The 20214-nt window shown below is 42.6% G+C and overlaps 1 protein-coding gene across 1 annotated transcript in view; it reads right to left on the reverse strand.

Annotated features, from left to right (window-relative positions):
• The window catches only part of LOC125762491 (putative uncharacterized protein DDB_G0291608), a 48673-nt gene extending 28706 nt beyond the window's left edge, over positions 1-19967 (reverse strand). Inside the window, exon 1 of the mRNA XM_049424641.1 lies at positions 19005-19967. The gene's annotated coding sequence lies outside the window, so the exon portion shown is untranslated. The remainder of the gene's footprint in view (positions 1-19004) is intronic.
• Between the last annotated feature and the right edge of the window lie 247 nt (positions 19968-20214).

The following is a 20214-nucleotide window of genomic DNA, read 5'->3' on the forward strand; positions in this document are numbered from 1 at the left end:
AGTTATCTGTCAACTTATGTGTAATTTTTTTCCTTTTGTCCTTTTGAATGTCTCTACTCTTTCACAAAACACTCGAAATTCAACATTTAAGGAGTTTTCCTTTTTAAAAACTACACATTTTCCCCTAAAGAACATTCCAACTTCCGAATGTCCGAATATAATATCATCCACAACTTTGAATTTCTCGTCATGATCGTCATTCGTTATTTTTAATCCAACCATTTCCCATTGTGGGAAACGTGCGTGATCGAACACAATTTCCACCCTTTTTCCCCAAAATAAGACCATACGGCTTATTCGGCCATTCGTTCGCCCCCCTAAAGTATGTTCTCAATCTTTGCCATGAAAAGCTCCTCGTTCGACACACATTTCCCTAGCATACATACGCATATGGCTGTCCTCGTAAAGTGTGCATGCCGGCAATCACGGTGACCACCGCGTTACCCAGTACGGTTTCGCGATGCACGCACCATTTAATATTCCGCTCCACGAGTTCCACCATTCGCTACTTCCTTTTGCGCTTCCCCCCTTTTTCCATTAATCGTTCTCTCTGCAAAAGGATATACTATTTCATATGAACACACACACATATATATGGAAACACACCCACGCGTACGAGCGCAGATTAGCTTATCATCCGGCATTAGAGGCTGAGACGACCGCGTGCTCTGTGCTCTCGCATAAACATTGAATGACCGCGTGCCTCTTCGCATTGTTGCTATATTGCTTTCCATCTACATGTGCTTGCCTGTGCCTGTGTGTGTGTGTAACGGGATATGCCTCACTTGTGGGGCGACCTTGTGTCTGGGTAGCCCGAGACTGACGGCTTGCAACCATTCGTAGCGCTTCAACGACTCAAACGGGTGGGTAAGCAGGGTGACGATGTCTAAAGTTAACCCACTAATTAAGTGATACCGGTAGCGGGCTGTCGCTGCCCGACGATGATGATATGGACGACGATGACGACGACGACGACGAAACATCAGACGGAATGAACCGGAAGTGTTCATTTCAATGCTCTTTTTGCGTGTGAATGGGTGTGTGTGTGTGTTTGTAGCTCCGTTGGCTTAAGCTGATAACGAAGGGCACCGGGGCTCCAAAATAGGGTGAATTGTTCATTTGTAACGAAGCGTTTCTAATTTTATGCTGCCGATGCGTTAGGTCATGATGTAAAGCAATTTGTTGACTGAGGGAAAACAAAATTTTGATTTTAACACCTTCCCGCTACCGATTCGCAACGGCTTTGAATTGGTGGAATTCTGGGAGTTGGGAAAATAATGGATTGTACCGATTGAATGATAATTTAATTGTCGTTTAATGATTTTTTTCCACGAAAATAATTTTATATTTACTAATTTATTGCATAAAAATTGTTTCTTACATGAATAAAAATCATGCAGAGTTTAGTAGAATAAAAATAAATTAATTTCCATCCTACTAGTCTCAATGTAGAGCACCCGAATTCCTGGAAAACTGCATTTCCCTTACAGCAAGCAGCGCAAACATAGTATGGAAAACAATTTTTTCCAGAATCGCTTAAGCAAAAAACTTCATTCGGGGAATCTTTTGCGTACACTCTGTTGGGAGGAAAAAATAATATATTTTTTAATATTATTCTTTCCATCCTAATATATCCTGCTGGTTTCCATTTATGATGTTTTGTGTTTTAAACAACTGTCCTCACACCCGCTGGATTATAATATTCGGTAGCATACACCTAAACCAATGCACCGACACCCATTTACCCTTACCACCCTGCTTTCAGGAATCCGAATGCAGCACCCGGTCCCAGTTTTGGGTCCCAGCGATTAAAGCACTCACGAGTTGATCGCACATCGACATTATATTTTCCCACCCCTTGCGGAGGCTTTAAGTGCGTTTGTACGACGCGTCATTGAATGCATCGCCAAGATGGAAGCGAACATAAATCTTAAAGCTACCTTAAAGATGTGGTATCACATCTCATGCGAAAGCTAATCGTCTAAATGTGAGACGCGCGTGTGACAGGTGACAAGAGGTAACGATCGCGTTTGGGGAGAACATGTTTCATGAGTTGAAGTGTTTGCTAGAGATGCTGCATTGGAAGGATTAGTTCTTCGAAATATTAAAAATTCACCCCAAAAACAAGGAATAAAAATAAGGCCAAAAATTAACTTACGTTCAACAACTCCCTCCGTATCGGTAAGGCATGAATAATTGTAGCGCTTTTACATGTATGGAAGAAGCACCTCCAAGTACCCACCAAGTAGGGTCAAAACATTGAAACTCACCTGCATCTGTGAAGAAAAGAGAGAGAGAGAGAAAGATGAAGAGAGTGAAAATAAAGATATATACAATCAGTTAGTGTCAGACGGTTAAGTTTGTCGAGCGGCTGCTAGAAGAAAAGTCCCCGAAAAGAATTCAACCTGTTGCCGGGGATAGGAAAAAAAAGTGGCAGCACAAACATAAAGCCAAGTGGCCGTCGTTTCCAACCCCCCACCGAAACCATCCTTAACAAACACAGCGAAACAATACCATGCGGGTTTTTTGGCGGGTGCCTGTCTGCATCCTTTCTGTCACGTCAAACCGTTTCACGGGATTGAATTGTTTTTATTTAACCCCATCATCCGCCCCCTTCTTTGTTTGTCTTTCTGCACTTTATTGCTTTTATTTTGTATCTTGAGGGTTTTTTTTTCTTCTTCTCTGTGCTATCAAAAGCTGGCAGCAAGTTCGTCAATGCTCAGCCACGTCCACTGTGATAGCGCAAAAAGGCGCATTCTCGACAACCTTCCCGAAACGAGGTGCATCATTTATTGATGGTGCTGACGTTGGCACGGTGCAGTGTGTATCGTCTCACGAAGGACGAGCGTTTCATTCACGTAAAATGCACCACAATGACCGTTTGTATCACCCGAAGGTGAGCAAAAAAAAAAAACATCTTTAAAAGGGAACTCCTAGCTGGATAAAGTTCCCTTAACCATTCAACATTTCTTACCCGAATTCTCTATCGGTTCCTGATACCGATAGAAAGAAACAACTTATTCGCGGAGTCTACAAGCATTCATTTTAAATTCAACAAAACAAACGTCTAAACGCAAAGCATCCAAACGAACTGTCAAACCAGGACGATACCGTTGAAAGGGTTTGTGTCTTCGCTAATGGTGGTTAGCGATGGAAGAAAATCACGAATCGCTTTTCCTACGATACCATCGTCACATGGACACCGTTTGGCGTATGCATAAAACTTTCCCTTACCGTTTTGTGTGTTATTTTATTTAACTTTAGCTCTTCGAAACGGAAGCATCACATATTTTAAACGCCAGCGGAGCTTGACATTTCCCGCAACTCGAGGAACGGGGTGGGATGATACGAGAGCAAGCATGATGCTGTGGGTAGTTACCATGGTAACTACGCTTGGAAAATACCACTCACACTTTGGTGGTGGTTGACAGTTGGAAGCAGTTGGAAAAGCTCTCCCCCCTAGCATCCCTTCTGTTAGCCGCACAAAGCGTCGACAAAGCATCGTCGAGAGCTAAGGCGACCAGAGAGCTCATCCTGTTTTCATGGTGGTGAGTGGCGAAAGAGGAGGGTATGTACATAGTGGGTTAAACTTTTTCCCAAAAGCTTATGTACGGAAAGCTGCCAAACCGCTCATGTGCTCCATTCCACCCAGCAATTGATGGGTGTCCTCCACGTTTTAGTGTTTGCTCTATTTACTTATCTCTACTCATTTTTTTTCCTATCACTCTCTCGCTCTCTTTCTATCTCTCTTTTTCTTCGTATCTCTCCCGTTCTGTTATTCATGTGTTTTGCTGTGTTCTCTTCTATCCCTGGTTGGACGGTTTTGCGATATTCTCTTCTATATAACAATTTTCATGCCTTTTCCATTTCTCCCCTTTTCCCTTCTCTCCTCTTCAACTTCACTCCCACAAAACCCAGCATCCGTTACCGGAAAGGATCAATGTACGGGAGTAACAATGAAACGGCACCAACACCAGCACACGCTCATGGTGGTGTGACATTAAAACCCACGTACGTATGTCCTGACGTTCGCCTTTACATAGCCATATAGGCATCGTTTGCTTTCCACTGTGTTATTTACAACGAAAGCATGTTTGGGAATATCAACAAAAAAAAAAAAAGATGATACTAACATATCGGGCACATAGTGATCCAACCGTCCGCACTGGGACGAACGATGCTGGATGGGAGAAGGGACGTCAGGATATTGCTAGGGCTTTGTTCTCTCGCTATCAGCCCACATTCTGAACGAAGGGTAAGGATGAAATGGGGGGAAATTTACGATGGAAAACACACCAATGTGAACCAGCGAGAGAGACACCAATATAAGAGGGGGAAAATGTGATCCTGCCTTTTTTTTCTGTGGCGATCATCAACCCAAATGTATTCCTCGTCCACTTCACAACTCTCCGTTCGGTCGGCGCGGTGCGGTTTCTGTACGAGCAGAACAAAACTAACGAAAAAGATACACTTTCCCACACACATATAACTGAATATATGAAAAGAATTTTCCGGACAAAAACAAACAAAACGTCGGAAGCCAAGTGCAAACGGTAATGCAAGTGTCCTCTGGTAAGCTTGGAAAGCTGCAGATCATCATCAACCGGACAAAGCGGACACTATTCAATAAGTCAAAGGTGAAATAGCTTAAAAGAGCGGTACAAGCGAAAGCGGACACAACATGAAGTATGAAAAATTGTCATAGAGCGAAGGACCGAGCTTTTCCTAAAGTTACAATGGAAAGCGTAACAGTACGCAGTTAGTAAGAAAGTAGGAAAAGTTTTATGCAAAACAATGGAAACATATACCAGCAGCAACAGTTACTTTAACTCGCTTCAGGGTAGATGAAAATAAGAAAAGTTTGTGATCGTTGACCCGGTTGGAAAATATGCATCCAAAACCAAAAAAAAAACAACCTCACAACTGACACAGCTATTCCCAGCAGAGCCATAGGGCTCCGAAGGTTGACCTACATTTATTTACCCAGCATAAGGAAGAATGCGTTCATCGAACTTGCCGTACAGGCAAGTGCGAAGGTTAACCTGCTACTTTTGCACATTTATTAGCTGCAACGATCGCACAACCAACGGTTACGATGGAGACGCCTGGTACAAGTAACGGTTACGATGGAGACGCCTGGTACTTTGTAAGATGCATCGAACAATAAATGCTGCATTCTCACATTCCCACTAGAGAATATGGATAGAAGTGGGATACGTATGTGTGTAAGTTTAACATTCTAATCATAATAAATATGATGCTGAAACACCCAACAAGGTTCGGAAAGCTTTTTTTTGCCCATGTATTATCTTTTTTTCTAGTGAAAGCTTTCATGATCAAAACTAAAGCCCATCTTTCAACAAACGATACATAATGTGACGTAAAAAACCTCCCGTAAGAGGTAATAAATTTCGGCAAAATGTATAAACAAGAAGCAAGGAAGAAGAAGCAAAACGACAAAACCTCAAACTTAGTAGAACAAACACCCCGCCGCAGTCGCGTAGATACGCGTAGGTGTTTATTTATTTGCCATATGCAACAGGTTCAGTCGGTGAAGTTTGGTCGGATCCGTCCGGCCGATGGTGGATACCCCGTAAGACTTTTCGAACGAACGTTACGGTGGTGAATATGTTAACGAATCTTCACGGTACCACCACTGGTAACTGGGTCTCGCCGTTGTGCAATCGGTTGCTTCCCGCACACGTTTTTCCCTTTGTGCACGCGCTCGGGCGTTCGTAAGCGATCCATCAGCCAAGGACGCGATAGAGCGCCCGGCAGACGACAGGAAGTGCATCATGCGTGACGGAAAATCCCGTCCCGACTGGAGCACTCCGACCACGGCCACACACTTATGTTTGCACACTGCTTTTGGCAACACGGGAAGAAGTGAAAGTGAGCAACGATGACGAAAGATGCCATTTTGCCGAAATCGAATCTTACTTTCCAAACACTACCGGGAGGGGGAGGGAAGCGGAGAGAGGTGTTGAGGGATGGAAAACATCTGACTAGACGGTATACGATCAACCGCACCGTGTTTGACTAATCCGTGCCCTCTAGGGTGCAAAACCATTTGTATGTGTGTGAAAGCACCCAAAATCCTTGATACATTGATAGTGTCGTCTAATGGCCCTGCGTCCGATATCCGACTCCGAGTAAACTGCTTGAATTGGATCCATTTTATTTAGAGAGCAGATAGTTTATGAACTTGGTTTTGCTAGTCTAACTTTTTAGTTAATAAAGATTTTCTATAAAAAATAATACAATTTTTTATTTAAACTACAAAAATACTGAAATTTTATTCGATTTTCATTTTTGACAAAAGTGACTACTTAATGATATAAAAGTTAAATAAACTTTTAAAACAAATATATCATTCACAATAACAAAATAAATTCATATTGATTTTAAATAAATATAGTTAATATTCAAAACAAACAAGCAATCAATGTTGAAAGCGAAACAAAAGAACTCACAACAAAAAAAGATGATAAAAAAAGAAACAGTTATACACTTCAGCATTACAGGACATGCCACAAATGAAGGGACATTTTCATCATTTATCGTCTAGCAAAAGCTTTCCATTCGAAGCATTTAAAATTTGTGTCGAAGCGCTCACCGATACGTCGCCTCTTCGGTCCGGTCGGTGTGGTATCGATCATATTTTGCTTTTCTTCTACCAAGAAACATCGAGCAAAAGTTTCATTCCGAAGGGACACAAAACCCGGTCGATCCGATCTACGAAGTACCCGAAAAGTCTTTATTCACATACTGAGCAGGGGAAAAGAAAAACCTCCCTGAACTAGATCGCTTATATCTATCAAGCGAGTTTAGAAGGAAGAAGAAGAGATGGTTTTCCTTTTCCCCTGAACCATCTCCAGCGACCCTTTTCCCGTCTTTTCCGTTCATCCCCATCTTGAACAGAACGATGCACGGATCTTGGTGAAATTTTAATCATCATGAGCAGGACACTCCGACTCCGATGTGAGACATTGGCAAAACAAAAAGGATCACCAATGGAGGCGCCAACCGTTGTGTGCGCGTTTGTATGTGTTCGGGTCACGGAGGGCGGAAAATGGAACGGTTGATGGAAAGCACCACGATCCGTACTACGCTTTTTGCTCAACAGTACCGATCCAGTTTGTTCGGAATGACGTCGGAAGCCCATTCCAATTTACACCATGTTCCTCTCCACCGGCACCAGTCTCCCGTGGCATGGTTCCCGTGCTTGGGGTAATAGGGTTCTACGGATGCCCGTTGTTCGGGTGGGTTCTATTTTCGGATTCAGAACAATATAATCGCCCCGAAAATGGAGGATCCTTTTTCGGTTAGCAGAACGGAATTTTCGATCCCCAAGTACAGGATAGAGAGAAAGAGAGAGAGAGAAAGTGTGTGGGAGAGAGTGGAGAAGAAAACGACAAGGAGTGGAAGTAAAAACAAGGATAACGCGACACAACTCACACACCCCTAACCTCGCCATCCACCAGTTATCTCCTTGCCTGCTTTAGTTTTAGAAGTTGCCCCAAGAACTCACCGAAAATCCCATTCAACCTCCCGGTCATGTTCATGCTTCCCCCCAAAAGCAATCCTCCTCCCCACCCTACCAAACAATCATTATGTAGAATGGAATTCTCTTTCTATCTCTTCTCTCACTCGCTACCTGCTACATAAAACATTCACCACCACTCTCCATCCCTTGTACCACCCTTTTTCCAGTACAACAGTCCCGATACGATCCATTTCAATGGGCGGAAGGAACTGGTTCAGCACAAACCACCCACCCACCCGCATCCCATTCTGAGTTCGCTTCACCAGAAAGGAGGATAAGTTATGGCAGCGACTATTGCGCATGTGCCAGTGCCAGCCATTCGCACAAAACAAAACACACAAAGAACCAAGACCAGGGTAGCTATTGCTTTCACAGGACGAAAACCACCACCAAACGCCACTCGAGCTTCGATTCTGACCGAGCGAACATAAAAGCCATAGTCCCGTACGCCGTGTGCCAACATTCTCTGTGCGGTATTTTACCGTAGCAGGTCAGAGCAAAAGCAGAAAGCGACCAAACAGACAAACAAACCAAAAACGGTAACACAAAAAAAGCACATTTAGCCTGTCCGTTTTTTTGCGCTGCTCTGTCCGTTGTTGCTGTGCACAGTGGCACAGTGGGTAGAAGGAAGACTCATCATCACCAACATTCGTGCCAAACCATGGGACTGGAAGGATCTGCTGGAAAAGCGTTTTCTGATGAAGAGGAAGCGAGAGAAAAAGAGGGAGGTAGAATGAAAGGTGGCTTTCGGTCTTTTCCGACCGAACAATGGCGCAGGGGGTTTGTTGGGAATCGGTGGGATGAAATTGAACGGTACATAGTTTCCGTGCTCGTGCGCTCGACTATGTGTCGCCGCCATTTTCCAACCGCCAGCCGATTTTGGGTCCGTTCTAGCTGTACATAAGCGAAACCGTACACCGGTGTACGGGACGGCAGATGAAAATGCGTCCTTATTTTCACTCTCCCTCCCCCACCGACCCTCTCTCCCTCCCACGTTTATCAAGTTTCGCAATGGTACATAAGCTTGTTTCGATCGCTAAACCTTCACACATAAACGCATAACAACCCCGAAAGGTGCAAAACGAGAGCAAAAAAAAGCTCCTTTTCCGACTCGTTCTATCGCCAATTTTCCGATGCTTTTGCCACAGGACGATGGCTCTGTATGTGTATGCGTGTGTGTGTGTGTGTGTGTGTGTGCCTTCCAGTGTTATATCCTTTCAGCCGTGGGCGATTTATCCCCCGATAGGCGTCGTCCTTCCTTTCACTCGTGCACTAATAAATGATATAACCATTGCGTTGAGTTTTTTTTGGTGCTTCTCTCTCACTCTCTCACGCTCGTTTTATTCAACACACACACAAAAAGGTTTTAAAAGGACCCATCCCTTGTGTCCAGGAAGGGAGGGAAGGAAAAAAGCGACAAAAACGATCGACTGTGCTTGAATAAATGATTCCCAACACAAAAACACACATACACACCCATACATAGAGATAGACAGCAGCAGCAGCAGCACAGAGGTGATAATCGGAGAGGCCAAAAATGGTATGAAAGTTTCCAGGGTTTTTGTGTGTGGCTAAAAGGAGCTTTGGCCGACGAGATGACGCTACCAGGACGATCAAACTTATGTTCCGCTTTTCCCCCGCTCCCCGGTCTACCCACAAATTCACCCCTTCAAAAGTATGCCCAACTTAAGGACGACAAAAAAAAAAAGACAAAGGTGACTTCAGACTAATTTTTCCCTGTCCTTCTTTGTCTCCCGTTTTTCCTGCCGCTTGGTCGAGAAGCGTTTCGTGGGGACGTAAAACGTTGTGTGCTTGGGTTCGATTTTCCGTTCAAGTCCCACCAGAACACAGCGAGCTTCGGGGGCTTTCATATCCTTTGTGGCGTACCAGTGCCGTTCTATGTGTGCGCTCGATGCTAGAATTAGTTTGTTTTTCCCTAGCATCGCGTACATAGAGGCCGATGGTAGATGAGGTAACAACACACCGAGCGGCGCAAACCATGGCCTTACGGGCCGGTATGTGTGTGTGCTTTTTTTTCTTGGTCTTTCTTTATTGTGGATCAAAAATTCTGCTGCGCCACCGTGGCTCGGTTCGTGGACGGAAAATGGACCGAAAAACAAGCGTTTGCAACGGAAAATTGATTAAGCCTTCCTCTCGAAGGAATGGAACCGCTTTTGTTTGTCTTTTTTTAGTCCGATCGTTCAATTTATGCCAGTGGCGGTGGAAGAAGGAAAAGAAGGGATATGTCACTAAACTTAACTCAAAGCATACATTTTGAACTGATCGATCGTGGAAGAGTTTTTGATTCTTGTTTGCATATGGAGATGTTTTTAAATATTGTCAAGTAGTAAAACGATCGACTGTTTTAAGTGAAGAGTAACCTAAATACATTTAATCGTAAAGGCAAAAAAAACATTTTCCTGATGAGAAATAATTAAAATTGGCTTATTTATTTAAATGAGCCTTAACTGAAGAGCCAGTAATGTGAATCTTCTGTCAAGAGTCAATCATGAGAATTTTCAGCCCAAAAATCATTCGAATTAGGAATCGACTCTCAACAGAATCATGAATCTAGAATGATTCCATATCATTAAAAATTCATCAAATTTTCTTTATACCGATTCGGAGCAAGATTCTTTCGGATTTATAAATCAGATTCACTCAGCTTAAAACAAAATCCCCACCAAGTACAATGGAAAAAGTCCGTCAATTATATTTGCTTCTTTTCTTAAGCTTAAGTTAATTCACTTTCTTATAGGAAAGCTTTCAATACTGATCATCGACTTAGCGCATGAGCATTTGGCAACACAGTGAAGAGATCTTAAAGAAGATACACGATTCTGTTCCCAACTTTCCTATGCCAATGTTACCCACCATAAGCGAATCCTTTAAAACCTACACGCACGATTCAATTTATGTAACGCATTCCCTTTGCTGTAGGGATGACGTAGTGACCGGAATATCATTTGATAGATTATGTATGTAGATGAGCATTCGTAGCGGAAAGCGTCCTCCCATACTTTCACGCACACCCATACACACATTCTTTGCTGCAACCATCCTCCGATATGCATATTCTGTGTTGCATCCTTATATACACCAACAAATGTTGCCCGATTTGCCGCACCAAACCCAACTACCCCTTACGACCTTTACCCCTTATCACCGTCGGACTAAAAGGGATGAGAGTGCATCATTTTTGACCACAAAAAAAAAAACAAACAAACAACATCCGTGTGATGTCCACCTTACGAAACGCGGTCATGTTCAATGTTTTGTAGCGGGAAAGTGCATCAACCGAAGGGGAATGGGGGAAGCTTATGTATTTATGATTACGGGACCCAGTTTTCCATTCGGCACTAGTGAAAACCAGCTCGGTAGCCAAAAACCTGGCATCCATTGTTGATACGTGGGGGAGTGGGGGTTGGATTATGGATGTGATTTACCATGAGTTGTGTGAAAAGATGAGACGAACATGAAGCTCCTCCACTCGTCCTTCACAGGCTCCATTCTATCCTTCTTTGTTTGTATCCCTGGGGCCAATTAGGTGCAAAAAGGCAACGAGGTTCACGGTAACACCTACGGTTTTTGGGGGTGTTCGTATTTCGCCGAAACCGATGAGAGGATCGCAATCACAGCTCGGTGAACTTTTTTGCGTGCGTTGATCCGAACAACAAGTACTGTGCCCCTCGACCCTACCTTCCTCGAATTGCAACTCGAGTACATCTCTTCGGTGAGGGGTTCCCTGGTCCCACCAGGGACAGGCAGGGTAAATTTGATAGAACTTTACAAACGTAGCGTCCTGTTTAGGGGATATTGAAGTTTTGTTTGAAACATAATTGTAATGCATTTGTAAGAGTTAAAACAAAGAATAAAACATTTAAAATATTTATTTCACTGCAACACAAAATATAATTTTACAAAAGAAAGAAAGAATGGTTTAATTTAACTGTTGATAAAGCTAAAGTGAGCAACACTGTATAAAAATTAATCAAATATGTATCTTCCTCGTAAGCAAGGAAGATGAACCACCCATCCATACTCAGTCGTACCGTTCCGTTTCCTTCCATTGCCATTACGTCCCACAGTTGTAAGTATAAAGTGAGTGCGTGAGAAAATATTTTTGCATTAAAGTCTCACCATCCCCTTTATAGTGCATTCCACAGATCCTCTCCCTTATCCGGTTGCCAACCCGTTGTTTTTTTTTATTTCGCTCGCCTGCACGAAGAAAACAGTAACATGCTAAGTATGAAAAAATAAATGACCTGCCCACCCACCACATCTTCCTCCCTTTCCTTCTTCTCCTCCCCCTCACCCTTCCTATACATCAAGCCACCATCGCATGAAGGTGTTTCATGTGAAGCGACAATCGAGATGTACGGCCGGGCACATCTCGCCCAGGCTATCGAGAGCGGTTCTGGAAGCAGGAAATTCCAGCCAAACCTTTGCCAAGCCATTTCTACAGAACGAACTGGTTCCTTACATCGATCTCACACTCACCGGAGCTTGTTACGAAAGGGTAAAACGAATGGGAACACTGTTTTATTTTTTTGGACCGGTTTCCGATGCAGCCGAGACATACCGAGAGCCAACTGTTCGGGCCCCAGTGGTAGGTTGACAAGCAAAACGTGTATGCCGAACCGAGCACGAGCAAAGGGGCATGCATCTGGGTGCTTGGGTCTCGCTAATAAATGAAGCACATCAAAGTACCAGCGAGATCAAGTAACGGATCGATGCGTGTTGGATGTGTTTTGCAGGGTTTCTCAGTGGAAATGGTTGAAGGTTGAATTTCTTTCCGAATTATGTTTCAAGTTGAAATGGAACGTGTACAGGTAGAAGTAGAATCTTTCCACCTTTTGCGAGGTTTTGCAAGGAAACGACGTTTAGGCGAAAAGCTTTTATAAGCTTTTCAACATGACAGTTAGTCGAAAAAGCTTTATTTAGAATTTTCTTCATTTTGAATTTACTTCAAGATGCAAAAAAAATACTGGAAGGACTTCACACAAAGTCCACACTACACTTCTATTCGAAAACATTCCAGAAATGGTTCCATCTTTGTCATATATTCTCGATACTCCTGCAATTAAAATAAACTTCCAACCAGACAAGAAACGAATGTTTCTAGCCGATTTGTGGAGCAATTTTAGATTTAGTAAAGTAATTTAAAAACATAATTATGAGACTTTGCTGTGTGCTTTCTGTACCCGTTCGTATGATAATAGGTCGTAAACCACTGTCGTAGCACTTTCCACACCAAAGCACTGGTATATGCCTGGCCAAAAAAAAGAAACCAAAAGAACATCCGAAAACCGTAATCGACCCATCGCTCCGTAAAGTTGATGCGTTCTTTCTTCGTGCGCATTTCCACGTGTAATGAACAATTCAAACGAAACGTGGTGCCGTAAGACGCACTATCGCGCGCCATAAAACCGCGCGACCGGCCGTTGCAAGAGCAGCAAAGGAGCGAGAAAGTGTACGGCGTGAGCGCATTCACCGGACAGTATTGCCGTATTGCGCCTTCGACAGCGCGAAATGGAGAGATTTAATTGCCACCCCGAAAAAGGGAAAAACCACCAGCCCCCCACCACACGCAACACTTAAGAGAGAATGACAGTGAGAGAGAGAAAGAGCGAGAGAAGAAGTAAAGGGAGAAATATACAGGATACTTAAGGGAGCGAAATTGAACCAAAAAAACAGAAGTAAACTAAACGATTCGACGCCAAGGAAATATTTCCACCGGAATGAAAAACAAGGATGCGAATTTTTTTTCCCCCATTACTTTTCTGTGCCATTTACTTCATCGTACAAGCCCTCTCGGGGATGATGAGTTACTCCCAGAAACGGGTGAAGAACACCCAAAATACACTCATTCCCGCTTGTGCTGGTTTTGTTTATTGGCACGGAAATAGTATTCTTATCACAGAGCGCACCATCCATCGCATGCTGGCAGGCAAGGCATACTAAAAACACATGATAGGGCGCCTCTCATTTTCTTATATTTTTGCTCACTACCACCCTTCACCCTTGCCTCTATTCCTCTATTTGGCACATCTTTTTCTCTCTCTCTCTCTCGCGCGCGCGCTTCGAGGGGTTTTTCTCTTGCTAAAGAAAAAGGATTACAGCAAACCAACCCCTAATGCAACGAGAGCGTCGAAATTCACCCTCTCCGTTGCAAATCAACTTTCATTCATTCTTGGCAAAGAGCGAAGTTTTGTTTTTTGTTTATTTGCTTCGTGTGTTTTTTCTTCTTTTTTATCGTTGCCCTCTCTTCCATATGCAATTTTCGCAAAGTAAAAAACTAGGCGCCTTCTTCGCTACTGAATCCACCCCTTTGGTTCCGACATGGACCCTTTCCCGGGGAGGGGTGATGCAGAAACGGAAAGGGGAAATTCCGCAAAACACGTGAATGTATTTCGTTGCAGGTTCATTCTCTAGCCCTCGAGCGCACATAAAGGGAGAGTTTAGCATAAAAGTGTTGCAGAGCATATTAAAAACGGGCATATTCAAATCTGTCTTCCAACGAAACGGTCTGGTTGCGTGGTGTATGGTTGCAGTTTTGATTGCCGAAAACAAAAGAAAAAACAGTAAAAGTTTATCGTTTGCTATTGTTTTTAATCATACCATTAATGCTAGTAAAACGAGTAGCTTATTTTTTTTTTATTTCTTCTTAACAATCACGAAAATATATTTATGTTTTAATACAGATGATTTTAATGCTACATGTACAGTGTTTAACGCAGCTATATTTCCACTTGTTTTGGTGAATAATAGTCCATACTTGGATATTTAAAATTTGTTTTATGTTACACACTGTATAACACTGTAGAACATTCATTAAAACATATTTATATTTATTTGACTGTAGTGTTTATCAAAATAATTTAAATTTACTACTCTCAATAAGCTATTACTAAGGTATGAACTATCTCATCACAACTTTGTTTCGTTAATAGATGTCCTAGAAATTCCCATTGGCTATGCGGAAGTTTAGCAGAAATAAACTTTCCCATAAGGGATGAAACAACAACCCCAAAAACCTATATTCCCTTTGCTATACTTGGGACTGGTTGTGGAGATAACAACTCGGCAGTTCCCTGGAGATGAGTTCGTATGCCAAGCCACTTTACATTGGACTTCCAGGAAGGATCACAGCATGGCAAAACAAAATAGACAAATTGGCTAACTTCAGCACAGCCCAAATAGTTGTGTAATTGGTTGAAGTAAATGTAATAAAATCTGAATCGATTGTAATACTTTCACACAAATCTTTATCACAAATGGTACAAATGGTACTTCATTCCAATACAAACTTGAACCCATTAGCCGCACCAGTTAACGTTCGATATCGATCGATCGGAGAGAATTTGTTCGCACGATAGGATCGCAACGAGAGCACACAGCTAGATTCCATTCTTGCCGGTATGGTTGAGCAAAAACAAAACAAAAAGAGCATAGAAGAACTTGATCAACGCACCAGTGAACGATCACACCAACACGCACAAACGATCGATCGGCCGAAGTCAATGAAAATCCATCATTCAGCGTGCAATTAACGAGCACAACGTGCGCCGAGAAAAGGGGGCGGAAATCGGAGGGTTGTTTGGGACGCTTTGTTTACATTCCGTCAGGCATACCCACCATCGCACCATTACGCCTTTTCTCTCCCCTTATACGTAACAAACACCTGTCAGCATCGAAAGGAGGTGTACTCGATTCATTCCTCTCACCCGCCCGGGTTAGACGGTACAATACATCCATCATCATCATCATCATCTTAGCGTCTAATCCAGTCCGCGTGTGTGTCATTACGCGAGCACGAACATCGAGATCGAGTACGATCCACCGCGCAAACGGCTCACAGCAGCACCAAACATTTCGATGGCTGGCGGCGCAATTAGACGCGTGCGTTTTACAGGTACGGGGCCCCTACCGAATGACGGCAAAGGGTGGTCGACACTGGCACGAAATTGGCAATCAAAACAAAACCCGACAGCTAGACGAAACTTTAACTGATTTCAACAGCATTCCACCGGTGAGTCACGGTGAGACTCTTTTGCGGCGCTTGAACGGGGTTGCTACTGAAACGTGGTTTTTGTTGCCGAGACACACCGACCGGCGGGTCACTTGAACGAGACAAATGAATTTTTATGATGTCATTTCGTTGTTGCCCGTTTGCTCTCTTTAGCGAGTGCACGAGTAATGTGCGCAAGGAAAGACACAAGACACGGTTTCATATCGTTCCCCTGTTGACAATTTCTTTTTTCGCTGTTGCTTGACATCAGTGAGTGTGTCTAATCCCATGCCGTTTTTTTTTGTGTGTGTTGTTTGCTCTCTGTTTTTTTTGTTGTTTTCGTCCACGCAGCACACAAACACGCGTTATGCTTTTATGGCAACATATCGCGCACACACACACACACCCAAGTACTGCTTGGTGACCACAATCAGCTGGTTTAGAAATGCACCATCATTATTACTATTGCGCGCGTCAACAGATGCGCAAGCACTTGTACGGTTGTGTTTTGTTTCTTTTTTTTTCAATAGTGTCACGCATCCTTTTTCTTTTTTTTTCAGTTAGATTAGATTTCCAACAAAAAAAAATCAGGCCCCAAAATCGGAAGAAATGTATAAGTGAGAAAGGATTGTTTCGACTCCAACACACTGACAAACATTTTTATGGTTTTTATGGTAGAAGCATAAACATTGCAATAAAAAAAAACAAACAAACACACACAACAAAAAAAAGGAAAAATAAGGAACCGTAATTGAGAATATGCTGCGAACTCTCTTTCAAACCCTTCAACCCCCCAATCTCACCCCATTCATGGGCCAGCATCTAATAGCATGGTGGCTCTCGTTTTACCATTCACTAAACGACTTGCATATCTTCTCATTATGTATCGTTCTCTCTCTTTTTCACTCTCGCTCGCTCGCGCTCTTTCTCTTGCACAACAACAGCAACAGCAACAACAACAAAAAAACGCACCCCTATTTAGTTTATCGCTATCGCTCTCGCTCTCGAATACATTATGTTTGACGGGAAAGGCAAAATTGGCGAGTGATTTATTGTGCGGCGCCTTCGTCGTGTCGTGTCTCGTCGTAAATCGGTAATGGGGGGGGGGGCTGGCTGCTATATATGCGCTACACTGCTGTTGCTATTGTTGGGCCCTGCCGGCGTCTCGCGTTTGCGGTCATCGTCTCGTGAGTGGCACGTGCTTTTTTGAATAGAGAGATATGCACACAAAAGCCGATGCTGGGGGGGTTGTAGTGGCCGGGGGGGAGGATTGTGGTGCGCAAGCACATGGTTGCGCTTCTTTCTTGGCCGTCCGTTGTTCGCCCTCCCTGGATACCCGTTCTAGTTGATGCGGTTCCACCGGTATTGGTGAGAGCGGCCAATCATTTAAATAACAACACAACACCCCACAAAAGAAATGTTCTTTGGGTTGTTGGCGGTGGGCGGAAGCGGGGGTGACTTTTTTATATTGCTGCACTTCTTCTGGGGCCACGGAATGTTTGTGAAAAGCGCGCGCTTGCACCTTACACTTGGTGGGTAAGAATTTTACCGATTCGATGGGCTGATAATCGAACCACACATGCAAATATCGGTTCATCTGTGTACGGTACGGGTTGTTGTGTTTGATGCTCTCCGGTTATGCCCCCTTCCCAATTGCTTGGAATGTTGTTTTGTATTTATGGTAGAATAAAAACAAAAATAGTAAAAAAACAAAAAACCGAACCCAAAAGAAATGGTCGAACATGATGGGGCAGTAACTTTGCAAATTTACGATCGTGCTATGTTGTTCTTTAACACCTGAGAAAATTCATTACTACTTGCGTTTGTGAAAGTGTGCGGGACAAAATCATAAAACGTATCCTTCGTTTTGTTTGGTGATTGTTTTTTTTTTGGTAACCATTTTACGTCTTTCTTATCTTTTTGGCACAGCAGGATATTAATGTACATCTAATAGGCCACAAAGTGAAGCTAATCGGTGTGGAAACTGATAGATTGATTGAGAGGAAATTTATTTCAAAAGGAACACCATAATTTTGCCGATAAAAATGTCTAAAAAGCTAAAGATTATGATGTTTTTTCTTCATCTTTTCTACAGTTTAGAGTGCAGCTAGGGGACATTTCGTTTTTTTTTCAAATAAAAGATTATTTTAAAGAAAAAGATAAAATTTATTATGTAGGACGTATAAAAACGTGTGATTCATTATCATTTTCATAAACAAAACTACGTATTTTTTCGGCACTGCCGTCGATATTTTATTCTTTTTATTGATATGTTTAATTATTTCAAAACGTATCCAAAGATTTAAATAATGTTAGAGTAGTTTGAATAATATACGTATGTTTTTCGATATGCTTTTAATTTTATTTTTTTTTCAAAATATTATTATCTTTACCCAAGCTGTCAATGGTATACAATAAACGAAGAAAAAATGGCTTACAAGCAATACCTTATCTTTGAAAGGATTCGTGAACTTTAAATGTTAAAAAATATCAACATTGGTTAGATTGAGAAATTGAAGAAAATATTCAAATCTTTTACTTCATTTTTTCCTCTTTCCTCCATTGTTCCATTTTATTCGTCTTTTTATCGTTGTCCTTTATAAAACAAGAAATATAGCTATTATTTTTTTTACTTTAACACAGTTTTGTACTAAATCTGTTATTAAATTACTGAAGTAAGCTTATTTTTTAAGGAATAGCTGACACTTATTACAATTTCTTGAAAATTTATATATTTAACAATGTATTTTGAAACGGAAAGAAACCTTTTAATACCTTTTTTCGTTCTGAGAAAACAAACAACTTTTATCTCGTATCAAATGCGTGAATCATCCCACGACTGCGTCCGTGACAGAAACGCAAAGATTAAGCTTCTTTGTGTTTAAATGCCTTTTTACTAACAAAAAGAGTGAATATTTCACAATGTATCCATAAAGCAAATTTGACGTACTGAGCTTAGAACAAAACCATTCATCAAGTGTGTCAATTCTCCTTCCTACATTTCCTTCCTTCCTGTCCGGTGCAAAGTTTGTACCACATTTTAACCGAACGTTGCATTTCATCTTTCGAAACACTCAATTTAGAAGAGATATTTACGAGCGTGTACCATAAATGCGCGCGTTTTTGTTTGCCTTACGATTTGTCTGTGTTTGCGTACAAATCGTACGCTCGTAACCCTTCGCCCGCCCACCACCCTTCACGCTACTCCACATACCTTCCCTCCCCACCCTCCAAAGCCCTCTCTCACCAACATCACACGCGGGGGGTCAGCGTGATTTGTTTACAAACGCAATTCGCGCACGATAAAGCGCGTGGCGGCGTTCACACAAATTGCATTGCACACGTGGTTCGGTGGGACGACGGTAGTGGCATTGTTTACAAGCAAAAAAATGCAGCTGGCCAGATTTCACCGACACTGCTGATTGGGAATCAAAATCTTCCGCTTACCTGTTCATACGATGATGCTGCACACTGGTGTGGAAAGGGTAGCCGGCTTTTCCTTTGCTTGGGACAGCTGATTTTCCGGTGTTTTGAACTGATGCAGTGACACTGTCAACCATGGATTTTTTTGTGGACAGAATACGAGTTTTCAAAAGGGGAAGAATTTTAATGGTAGCGACCTTTCCGTTACGTTCTTATCACGTCCATTATTTGCTACGTATTTGCAACCGCTGTTCTTTTCTTATAGTCGTATTAACCTTTTTAAATGTTACGATCTGTTTTATTTGGTTGTTGTTCGACACTAAACTACATCGTTTTATAGAGAATTTCATTCACATGGTTTTATTCTTTCACACGTGTTTTGCTCAGTTTGAAATGCTCACACAACTGACACAATCATTACAGTGGGTTGCTTCGATTGATTTATAATCAATAAATTCCCTTTATGCTGTTTTTGTAAACTTTTTTAAGTACAATTTATTCTTGCTTTTGGTACAAAATGCAGCAAAAGCTCGTCCACGAACAATCAACAATCAGAGCCGGTGTGACAGTACCGGGGACACATTTAAAACCACCAATTTTTCTGCTTTTTTAACCACTAATAAACAAAGTAAAGTGTGCTGTAACTAATTCCACGGTTGCACTTTGTGTGTGCTGTCGCGGCACACGGTTATCACAAAACGGTCGGTACAAAACGTGCCATATTTCCTTACGTATTTTCCGTTACGAAAACGTGTGCTGCGCTGGTACGGCGCTACGAATGAAAAACGCACCACACACGCTCCCCAGGACTGTGTTGTGCGGCGTACAGAATGTTACTACCCCCATATCGAGCAGCCATTGGTGTGGCCGCCATCAACGCGCCATCATGATCGCTCCACCGTCCGAGCGACCGAGCAATGGGGCCGAAGCCGCAACGCGAAGCCCCGAACGAAAACAGCCGAACGCACGAAACGAACGAGAGTTGGATACCGTACCCCTTAATGCTCCCCTTTCTGTTTTCTACTTCAACCCCTCCCCCCCTTTCCCTCGTAGTTCCACCCGCGCTATAACACGATCGGGCACAAAAATCCCCCTAGTTCAACAATTTCATGCGGCCGTGTATATGTGTTGGGGGTTTGTTATTTTTTTTCTCTCTTCTTGCTTTTCATCATTCTTTCCTGCTTTTGTGTACATTTGGTTGGTGCCATTTTTGTTGTTTTTTTTTTGTTGGTGC

Source organism: Anopheles funestus, chromosome 2RL (genome assembly GCF_943734845.2).
Source record: "Anopheles funestus chromosome 2RL, idAnoFuneDA-416_04, whole genome shotgun sequence".
NCBI lineage: Eukaryota > Metazoa > Arthropoda > Insecta > Diptera > Culicidae > Anopheles > Anopheles funestus.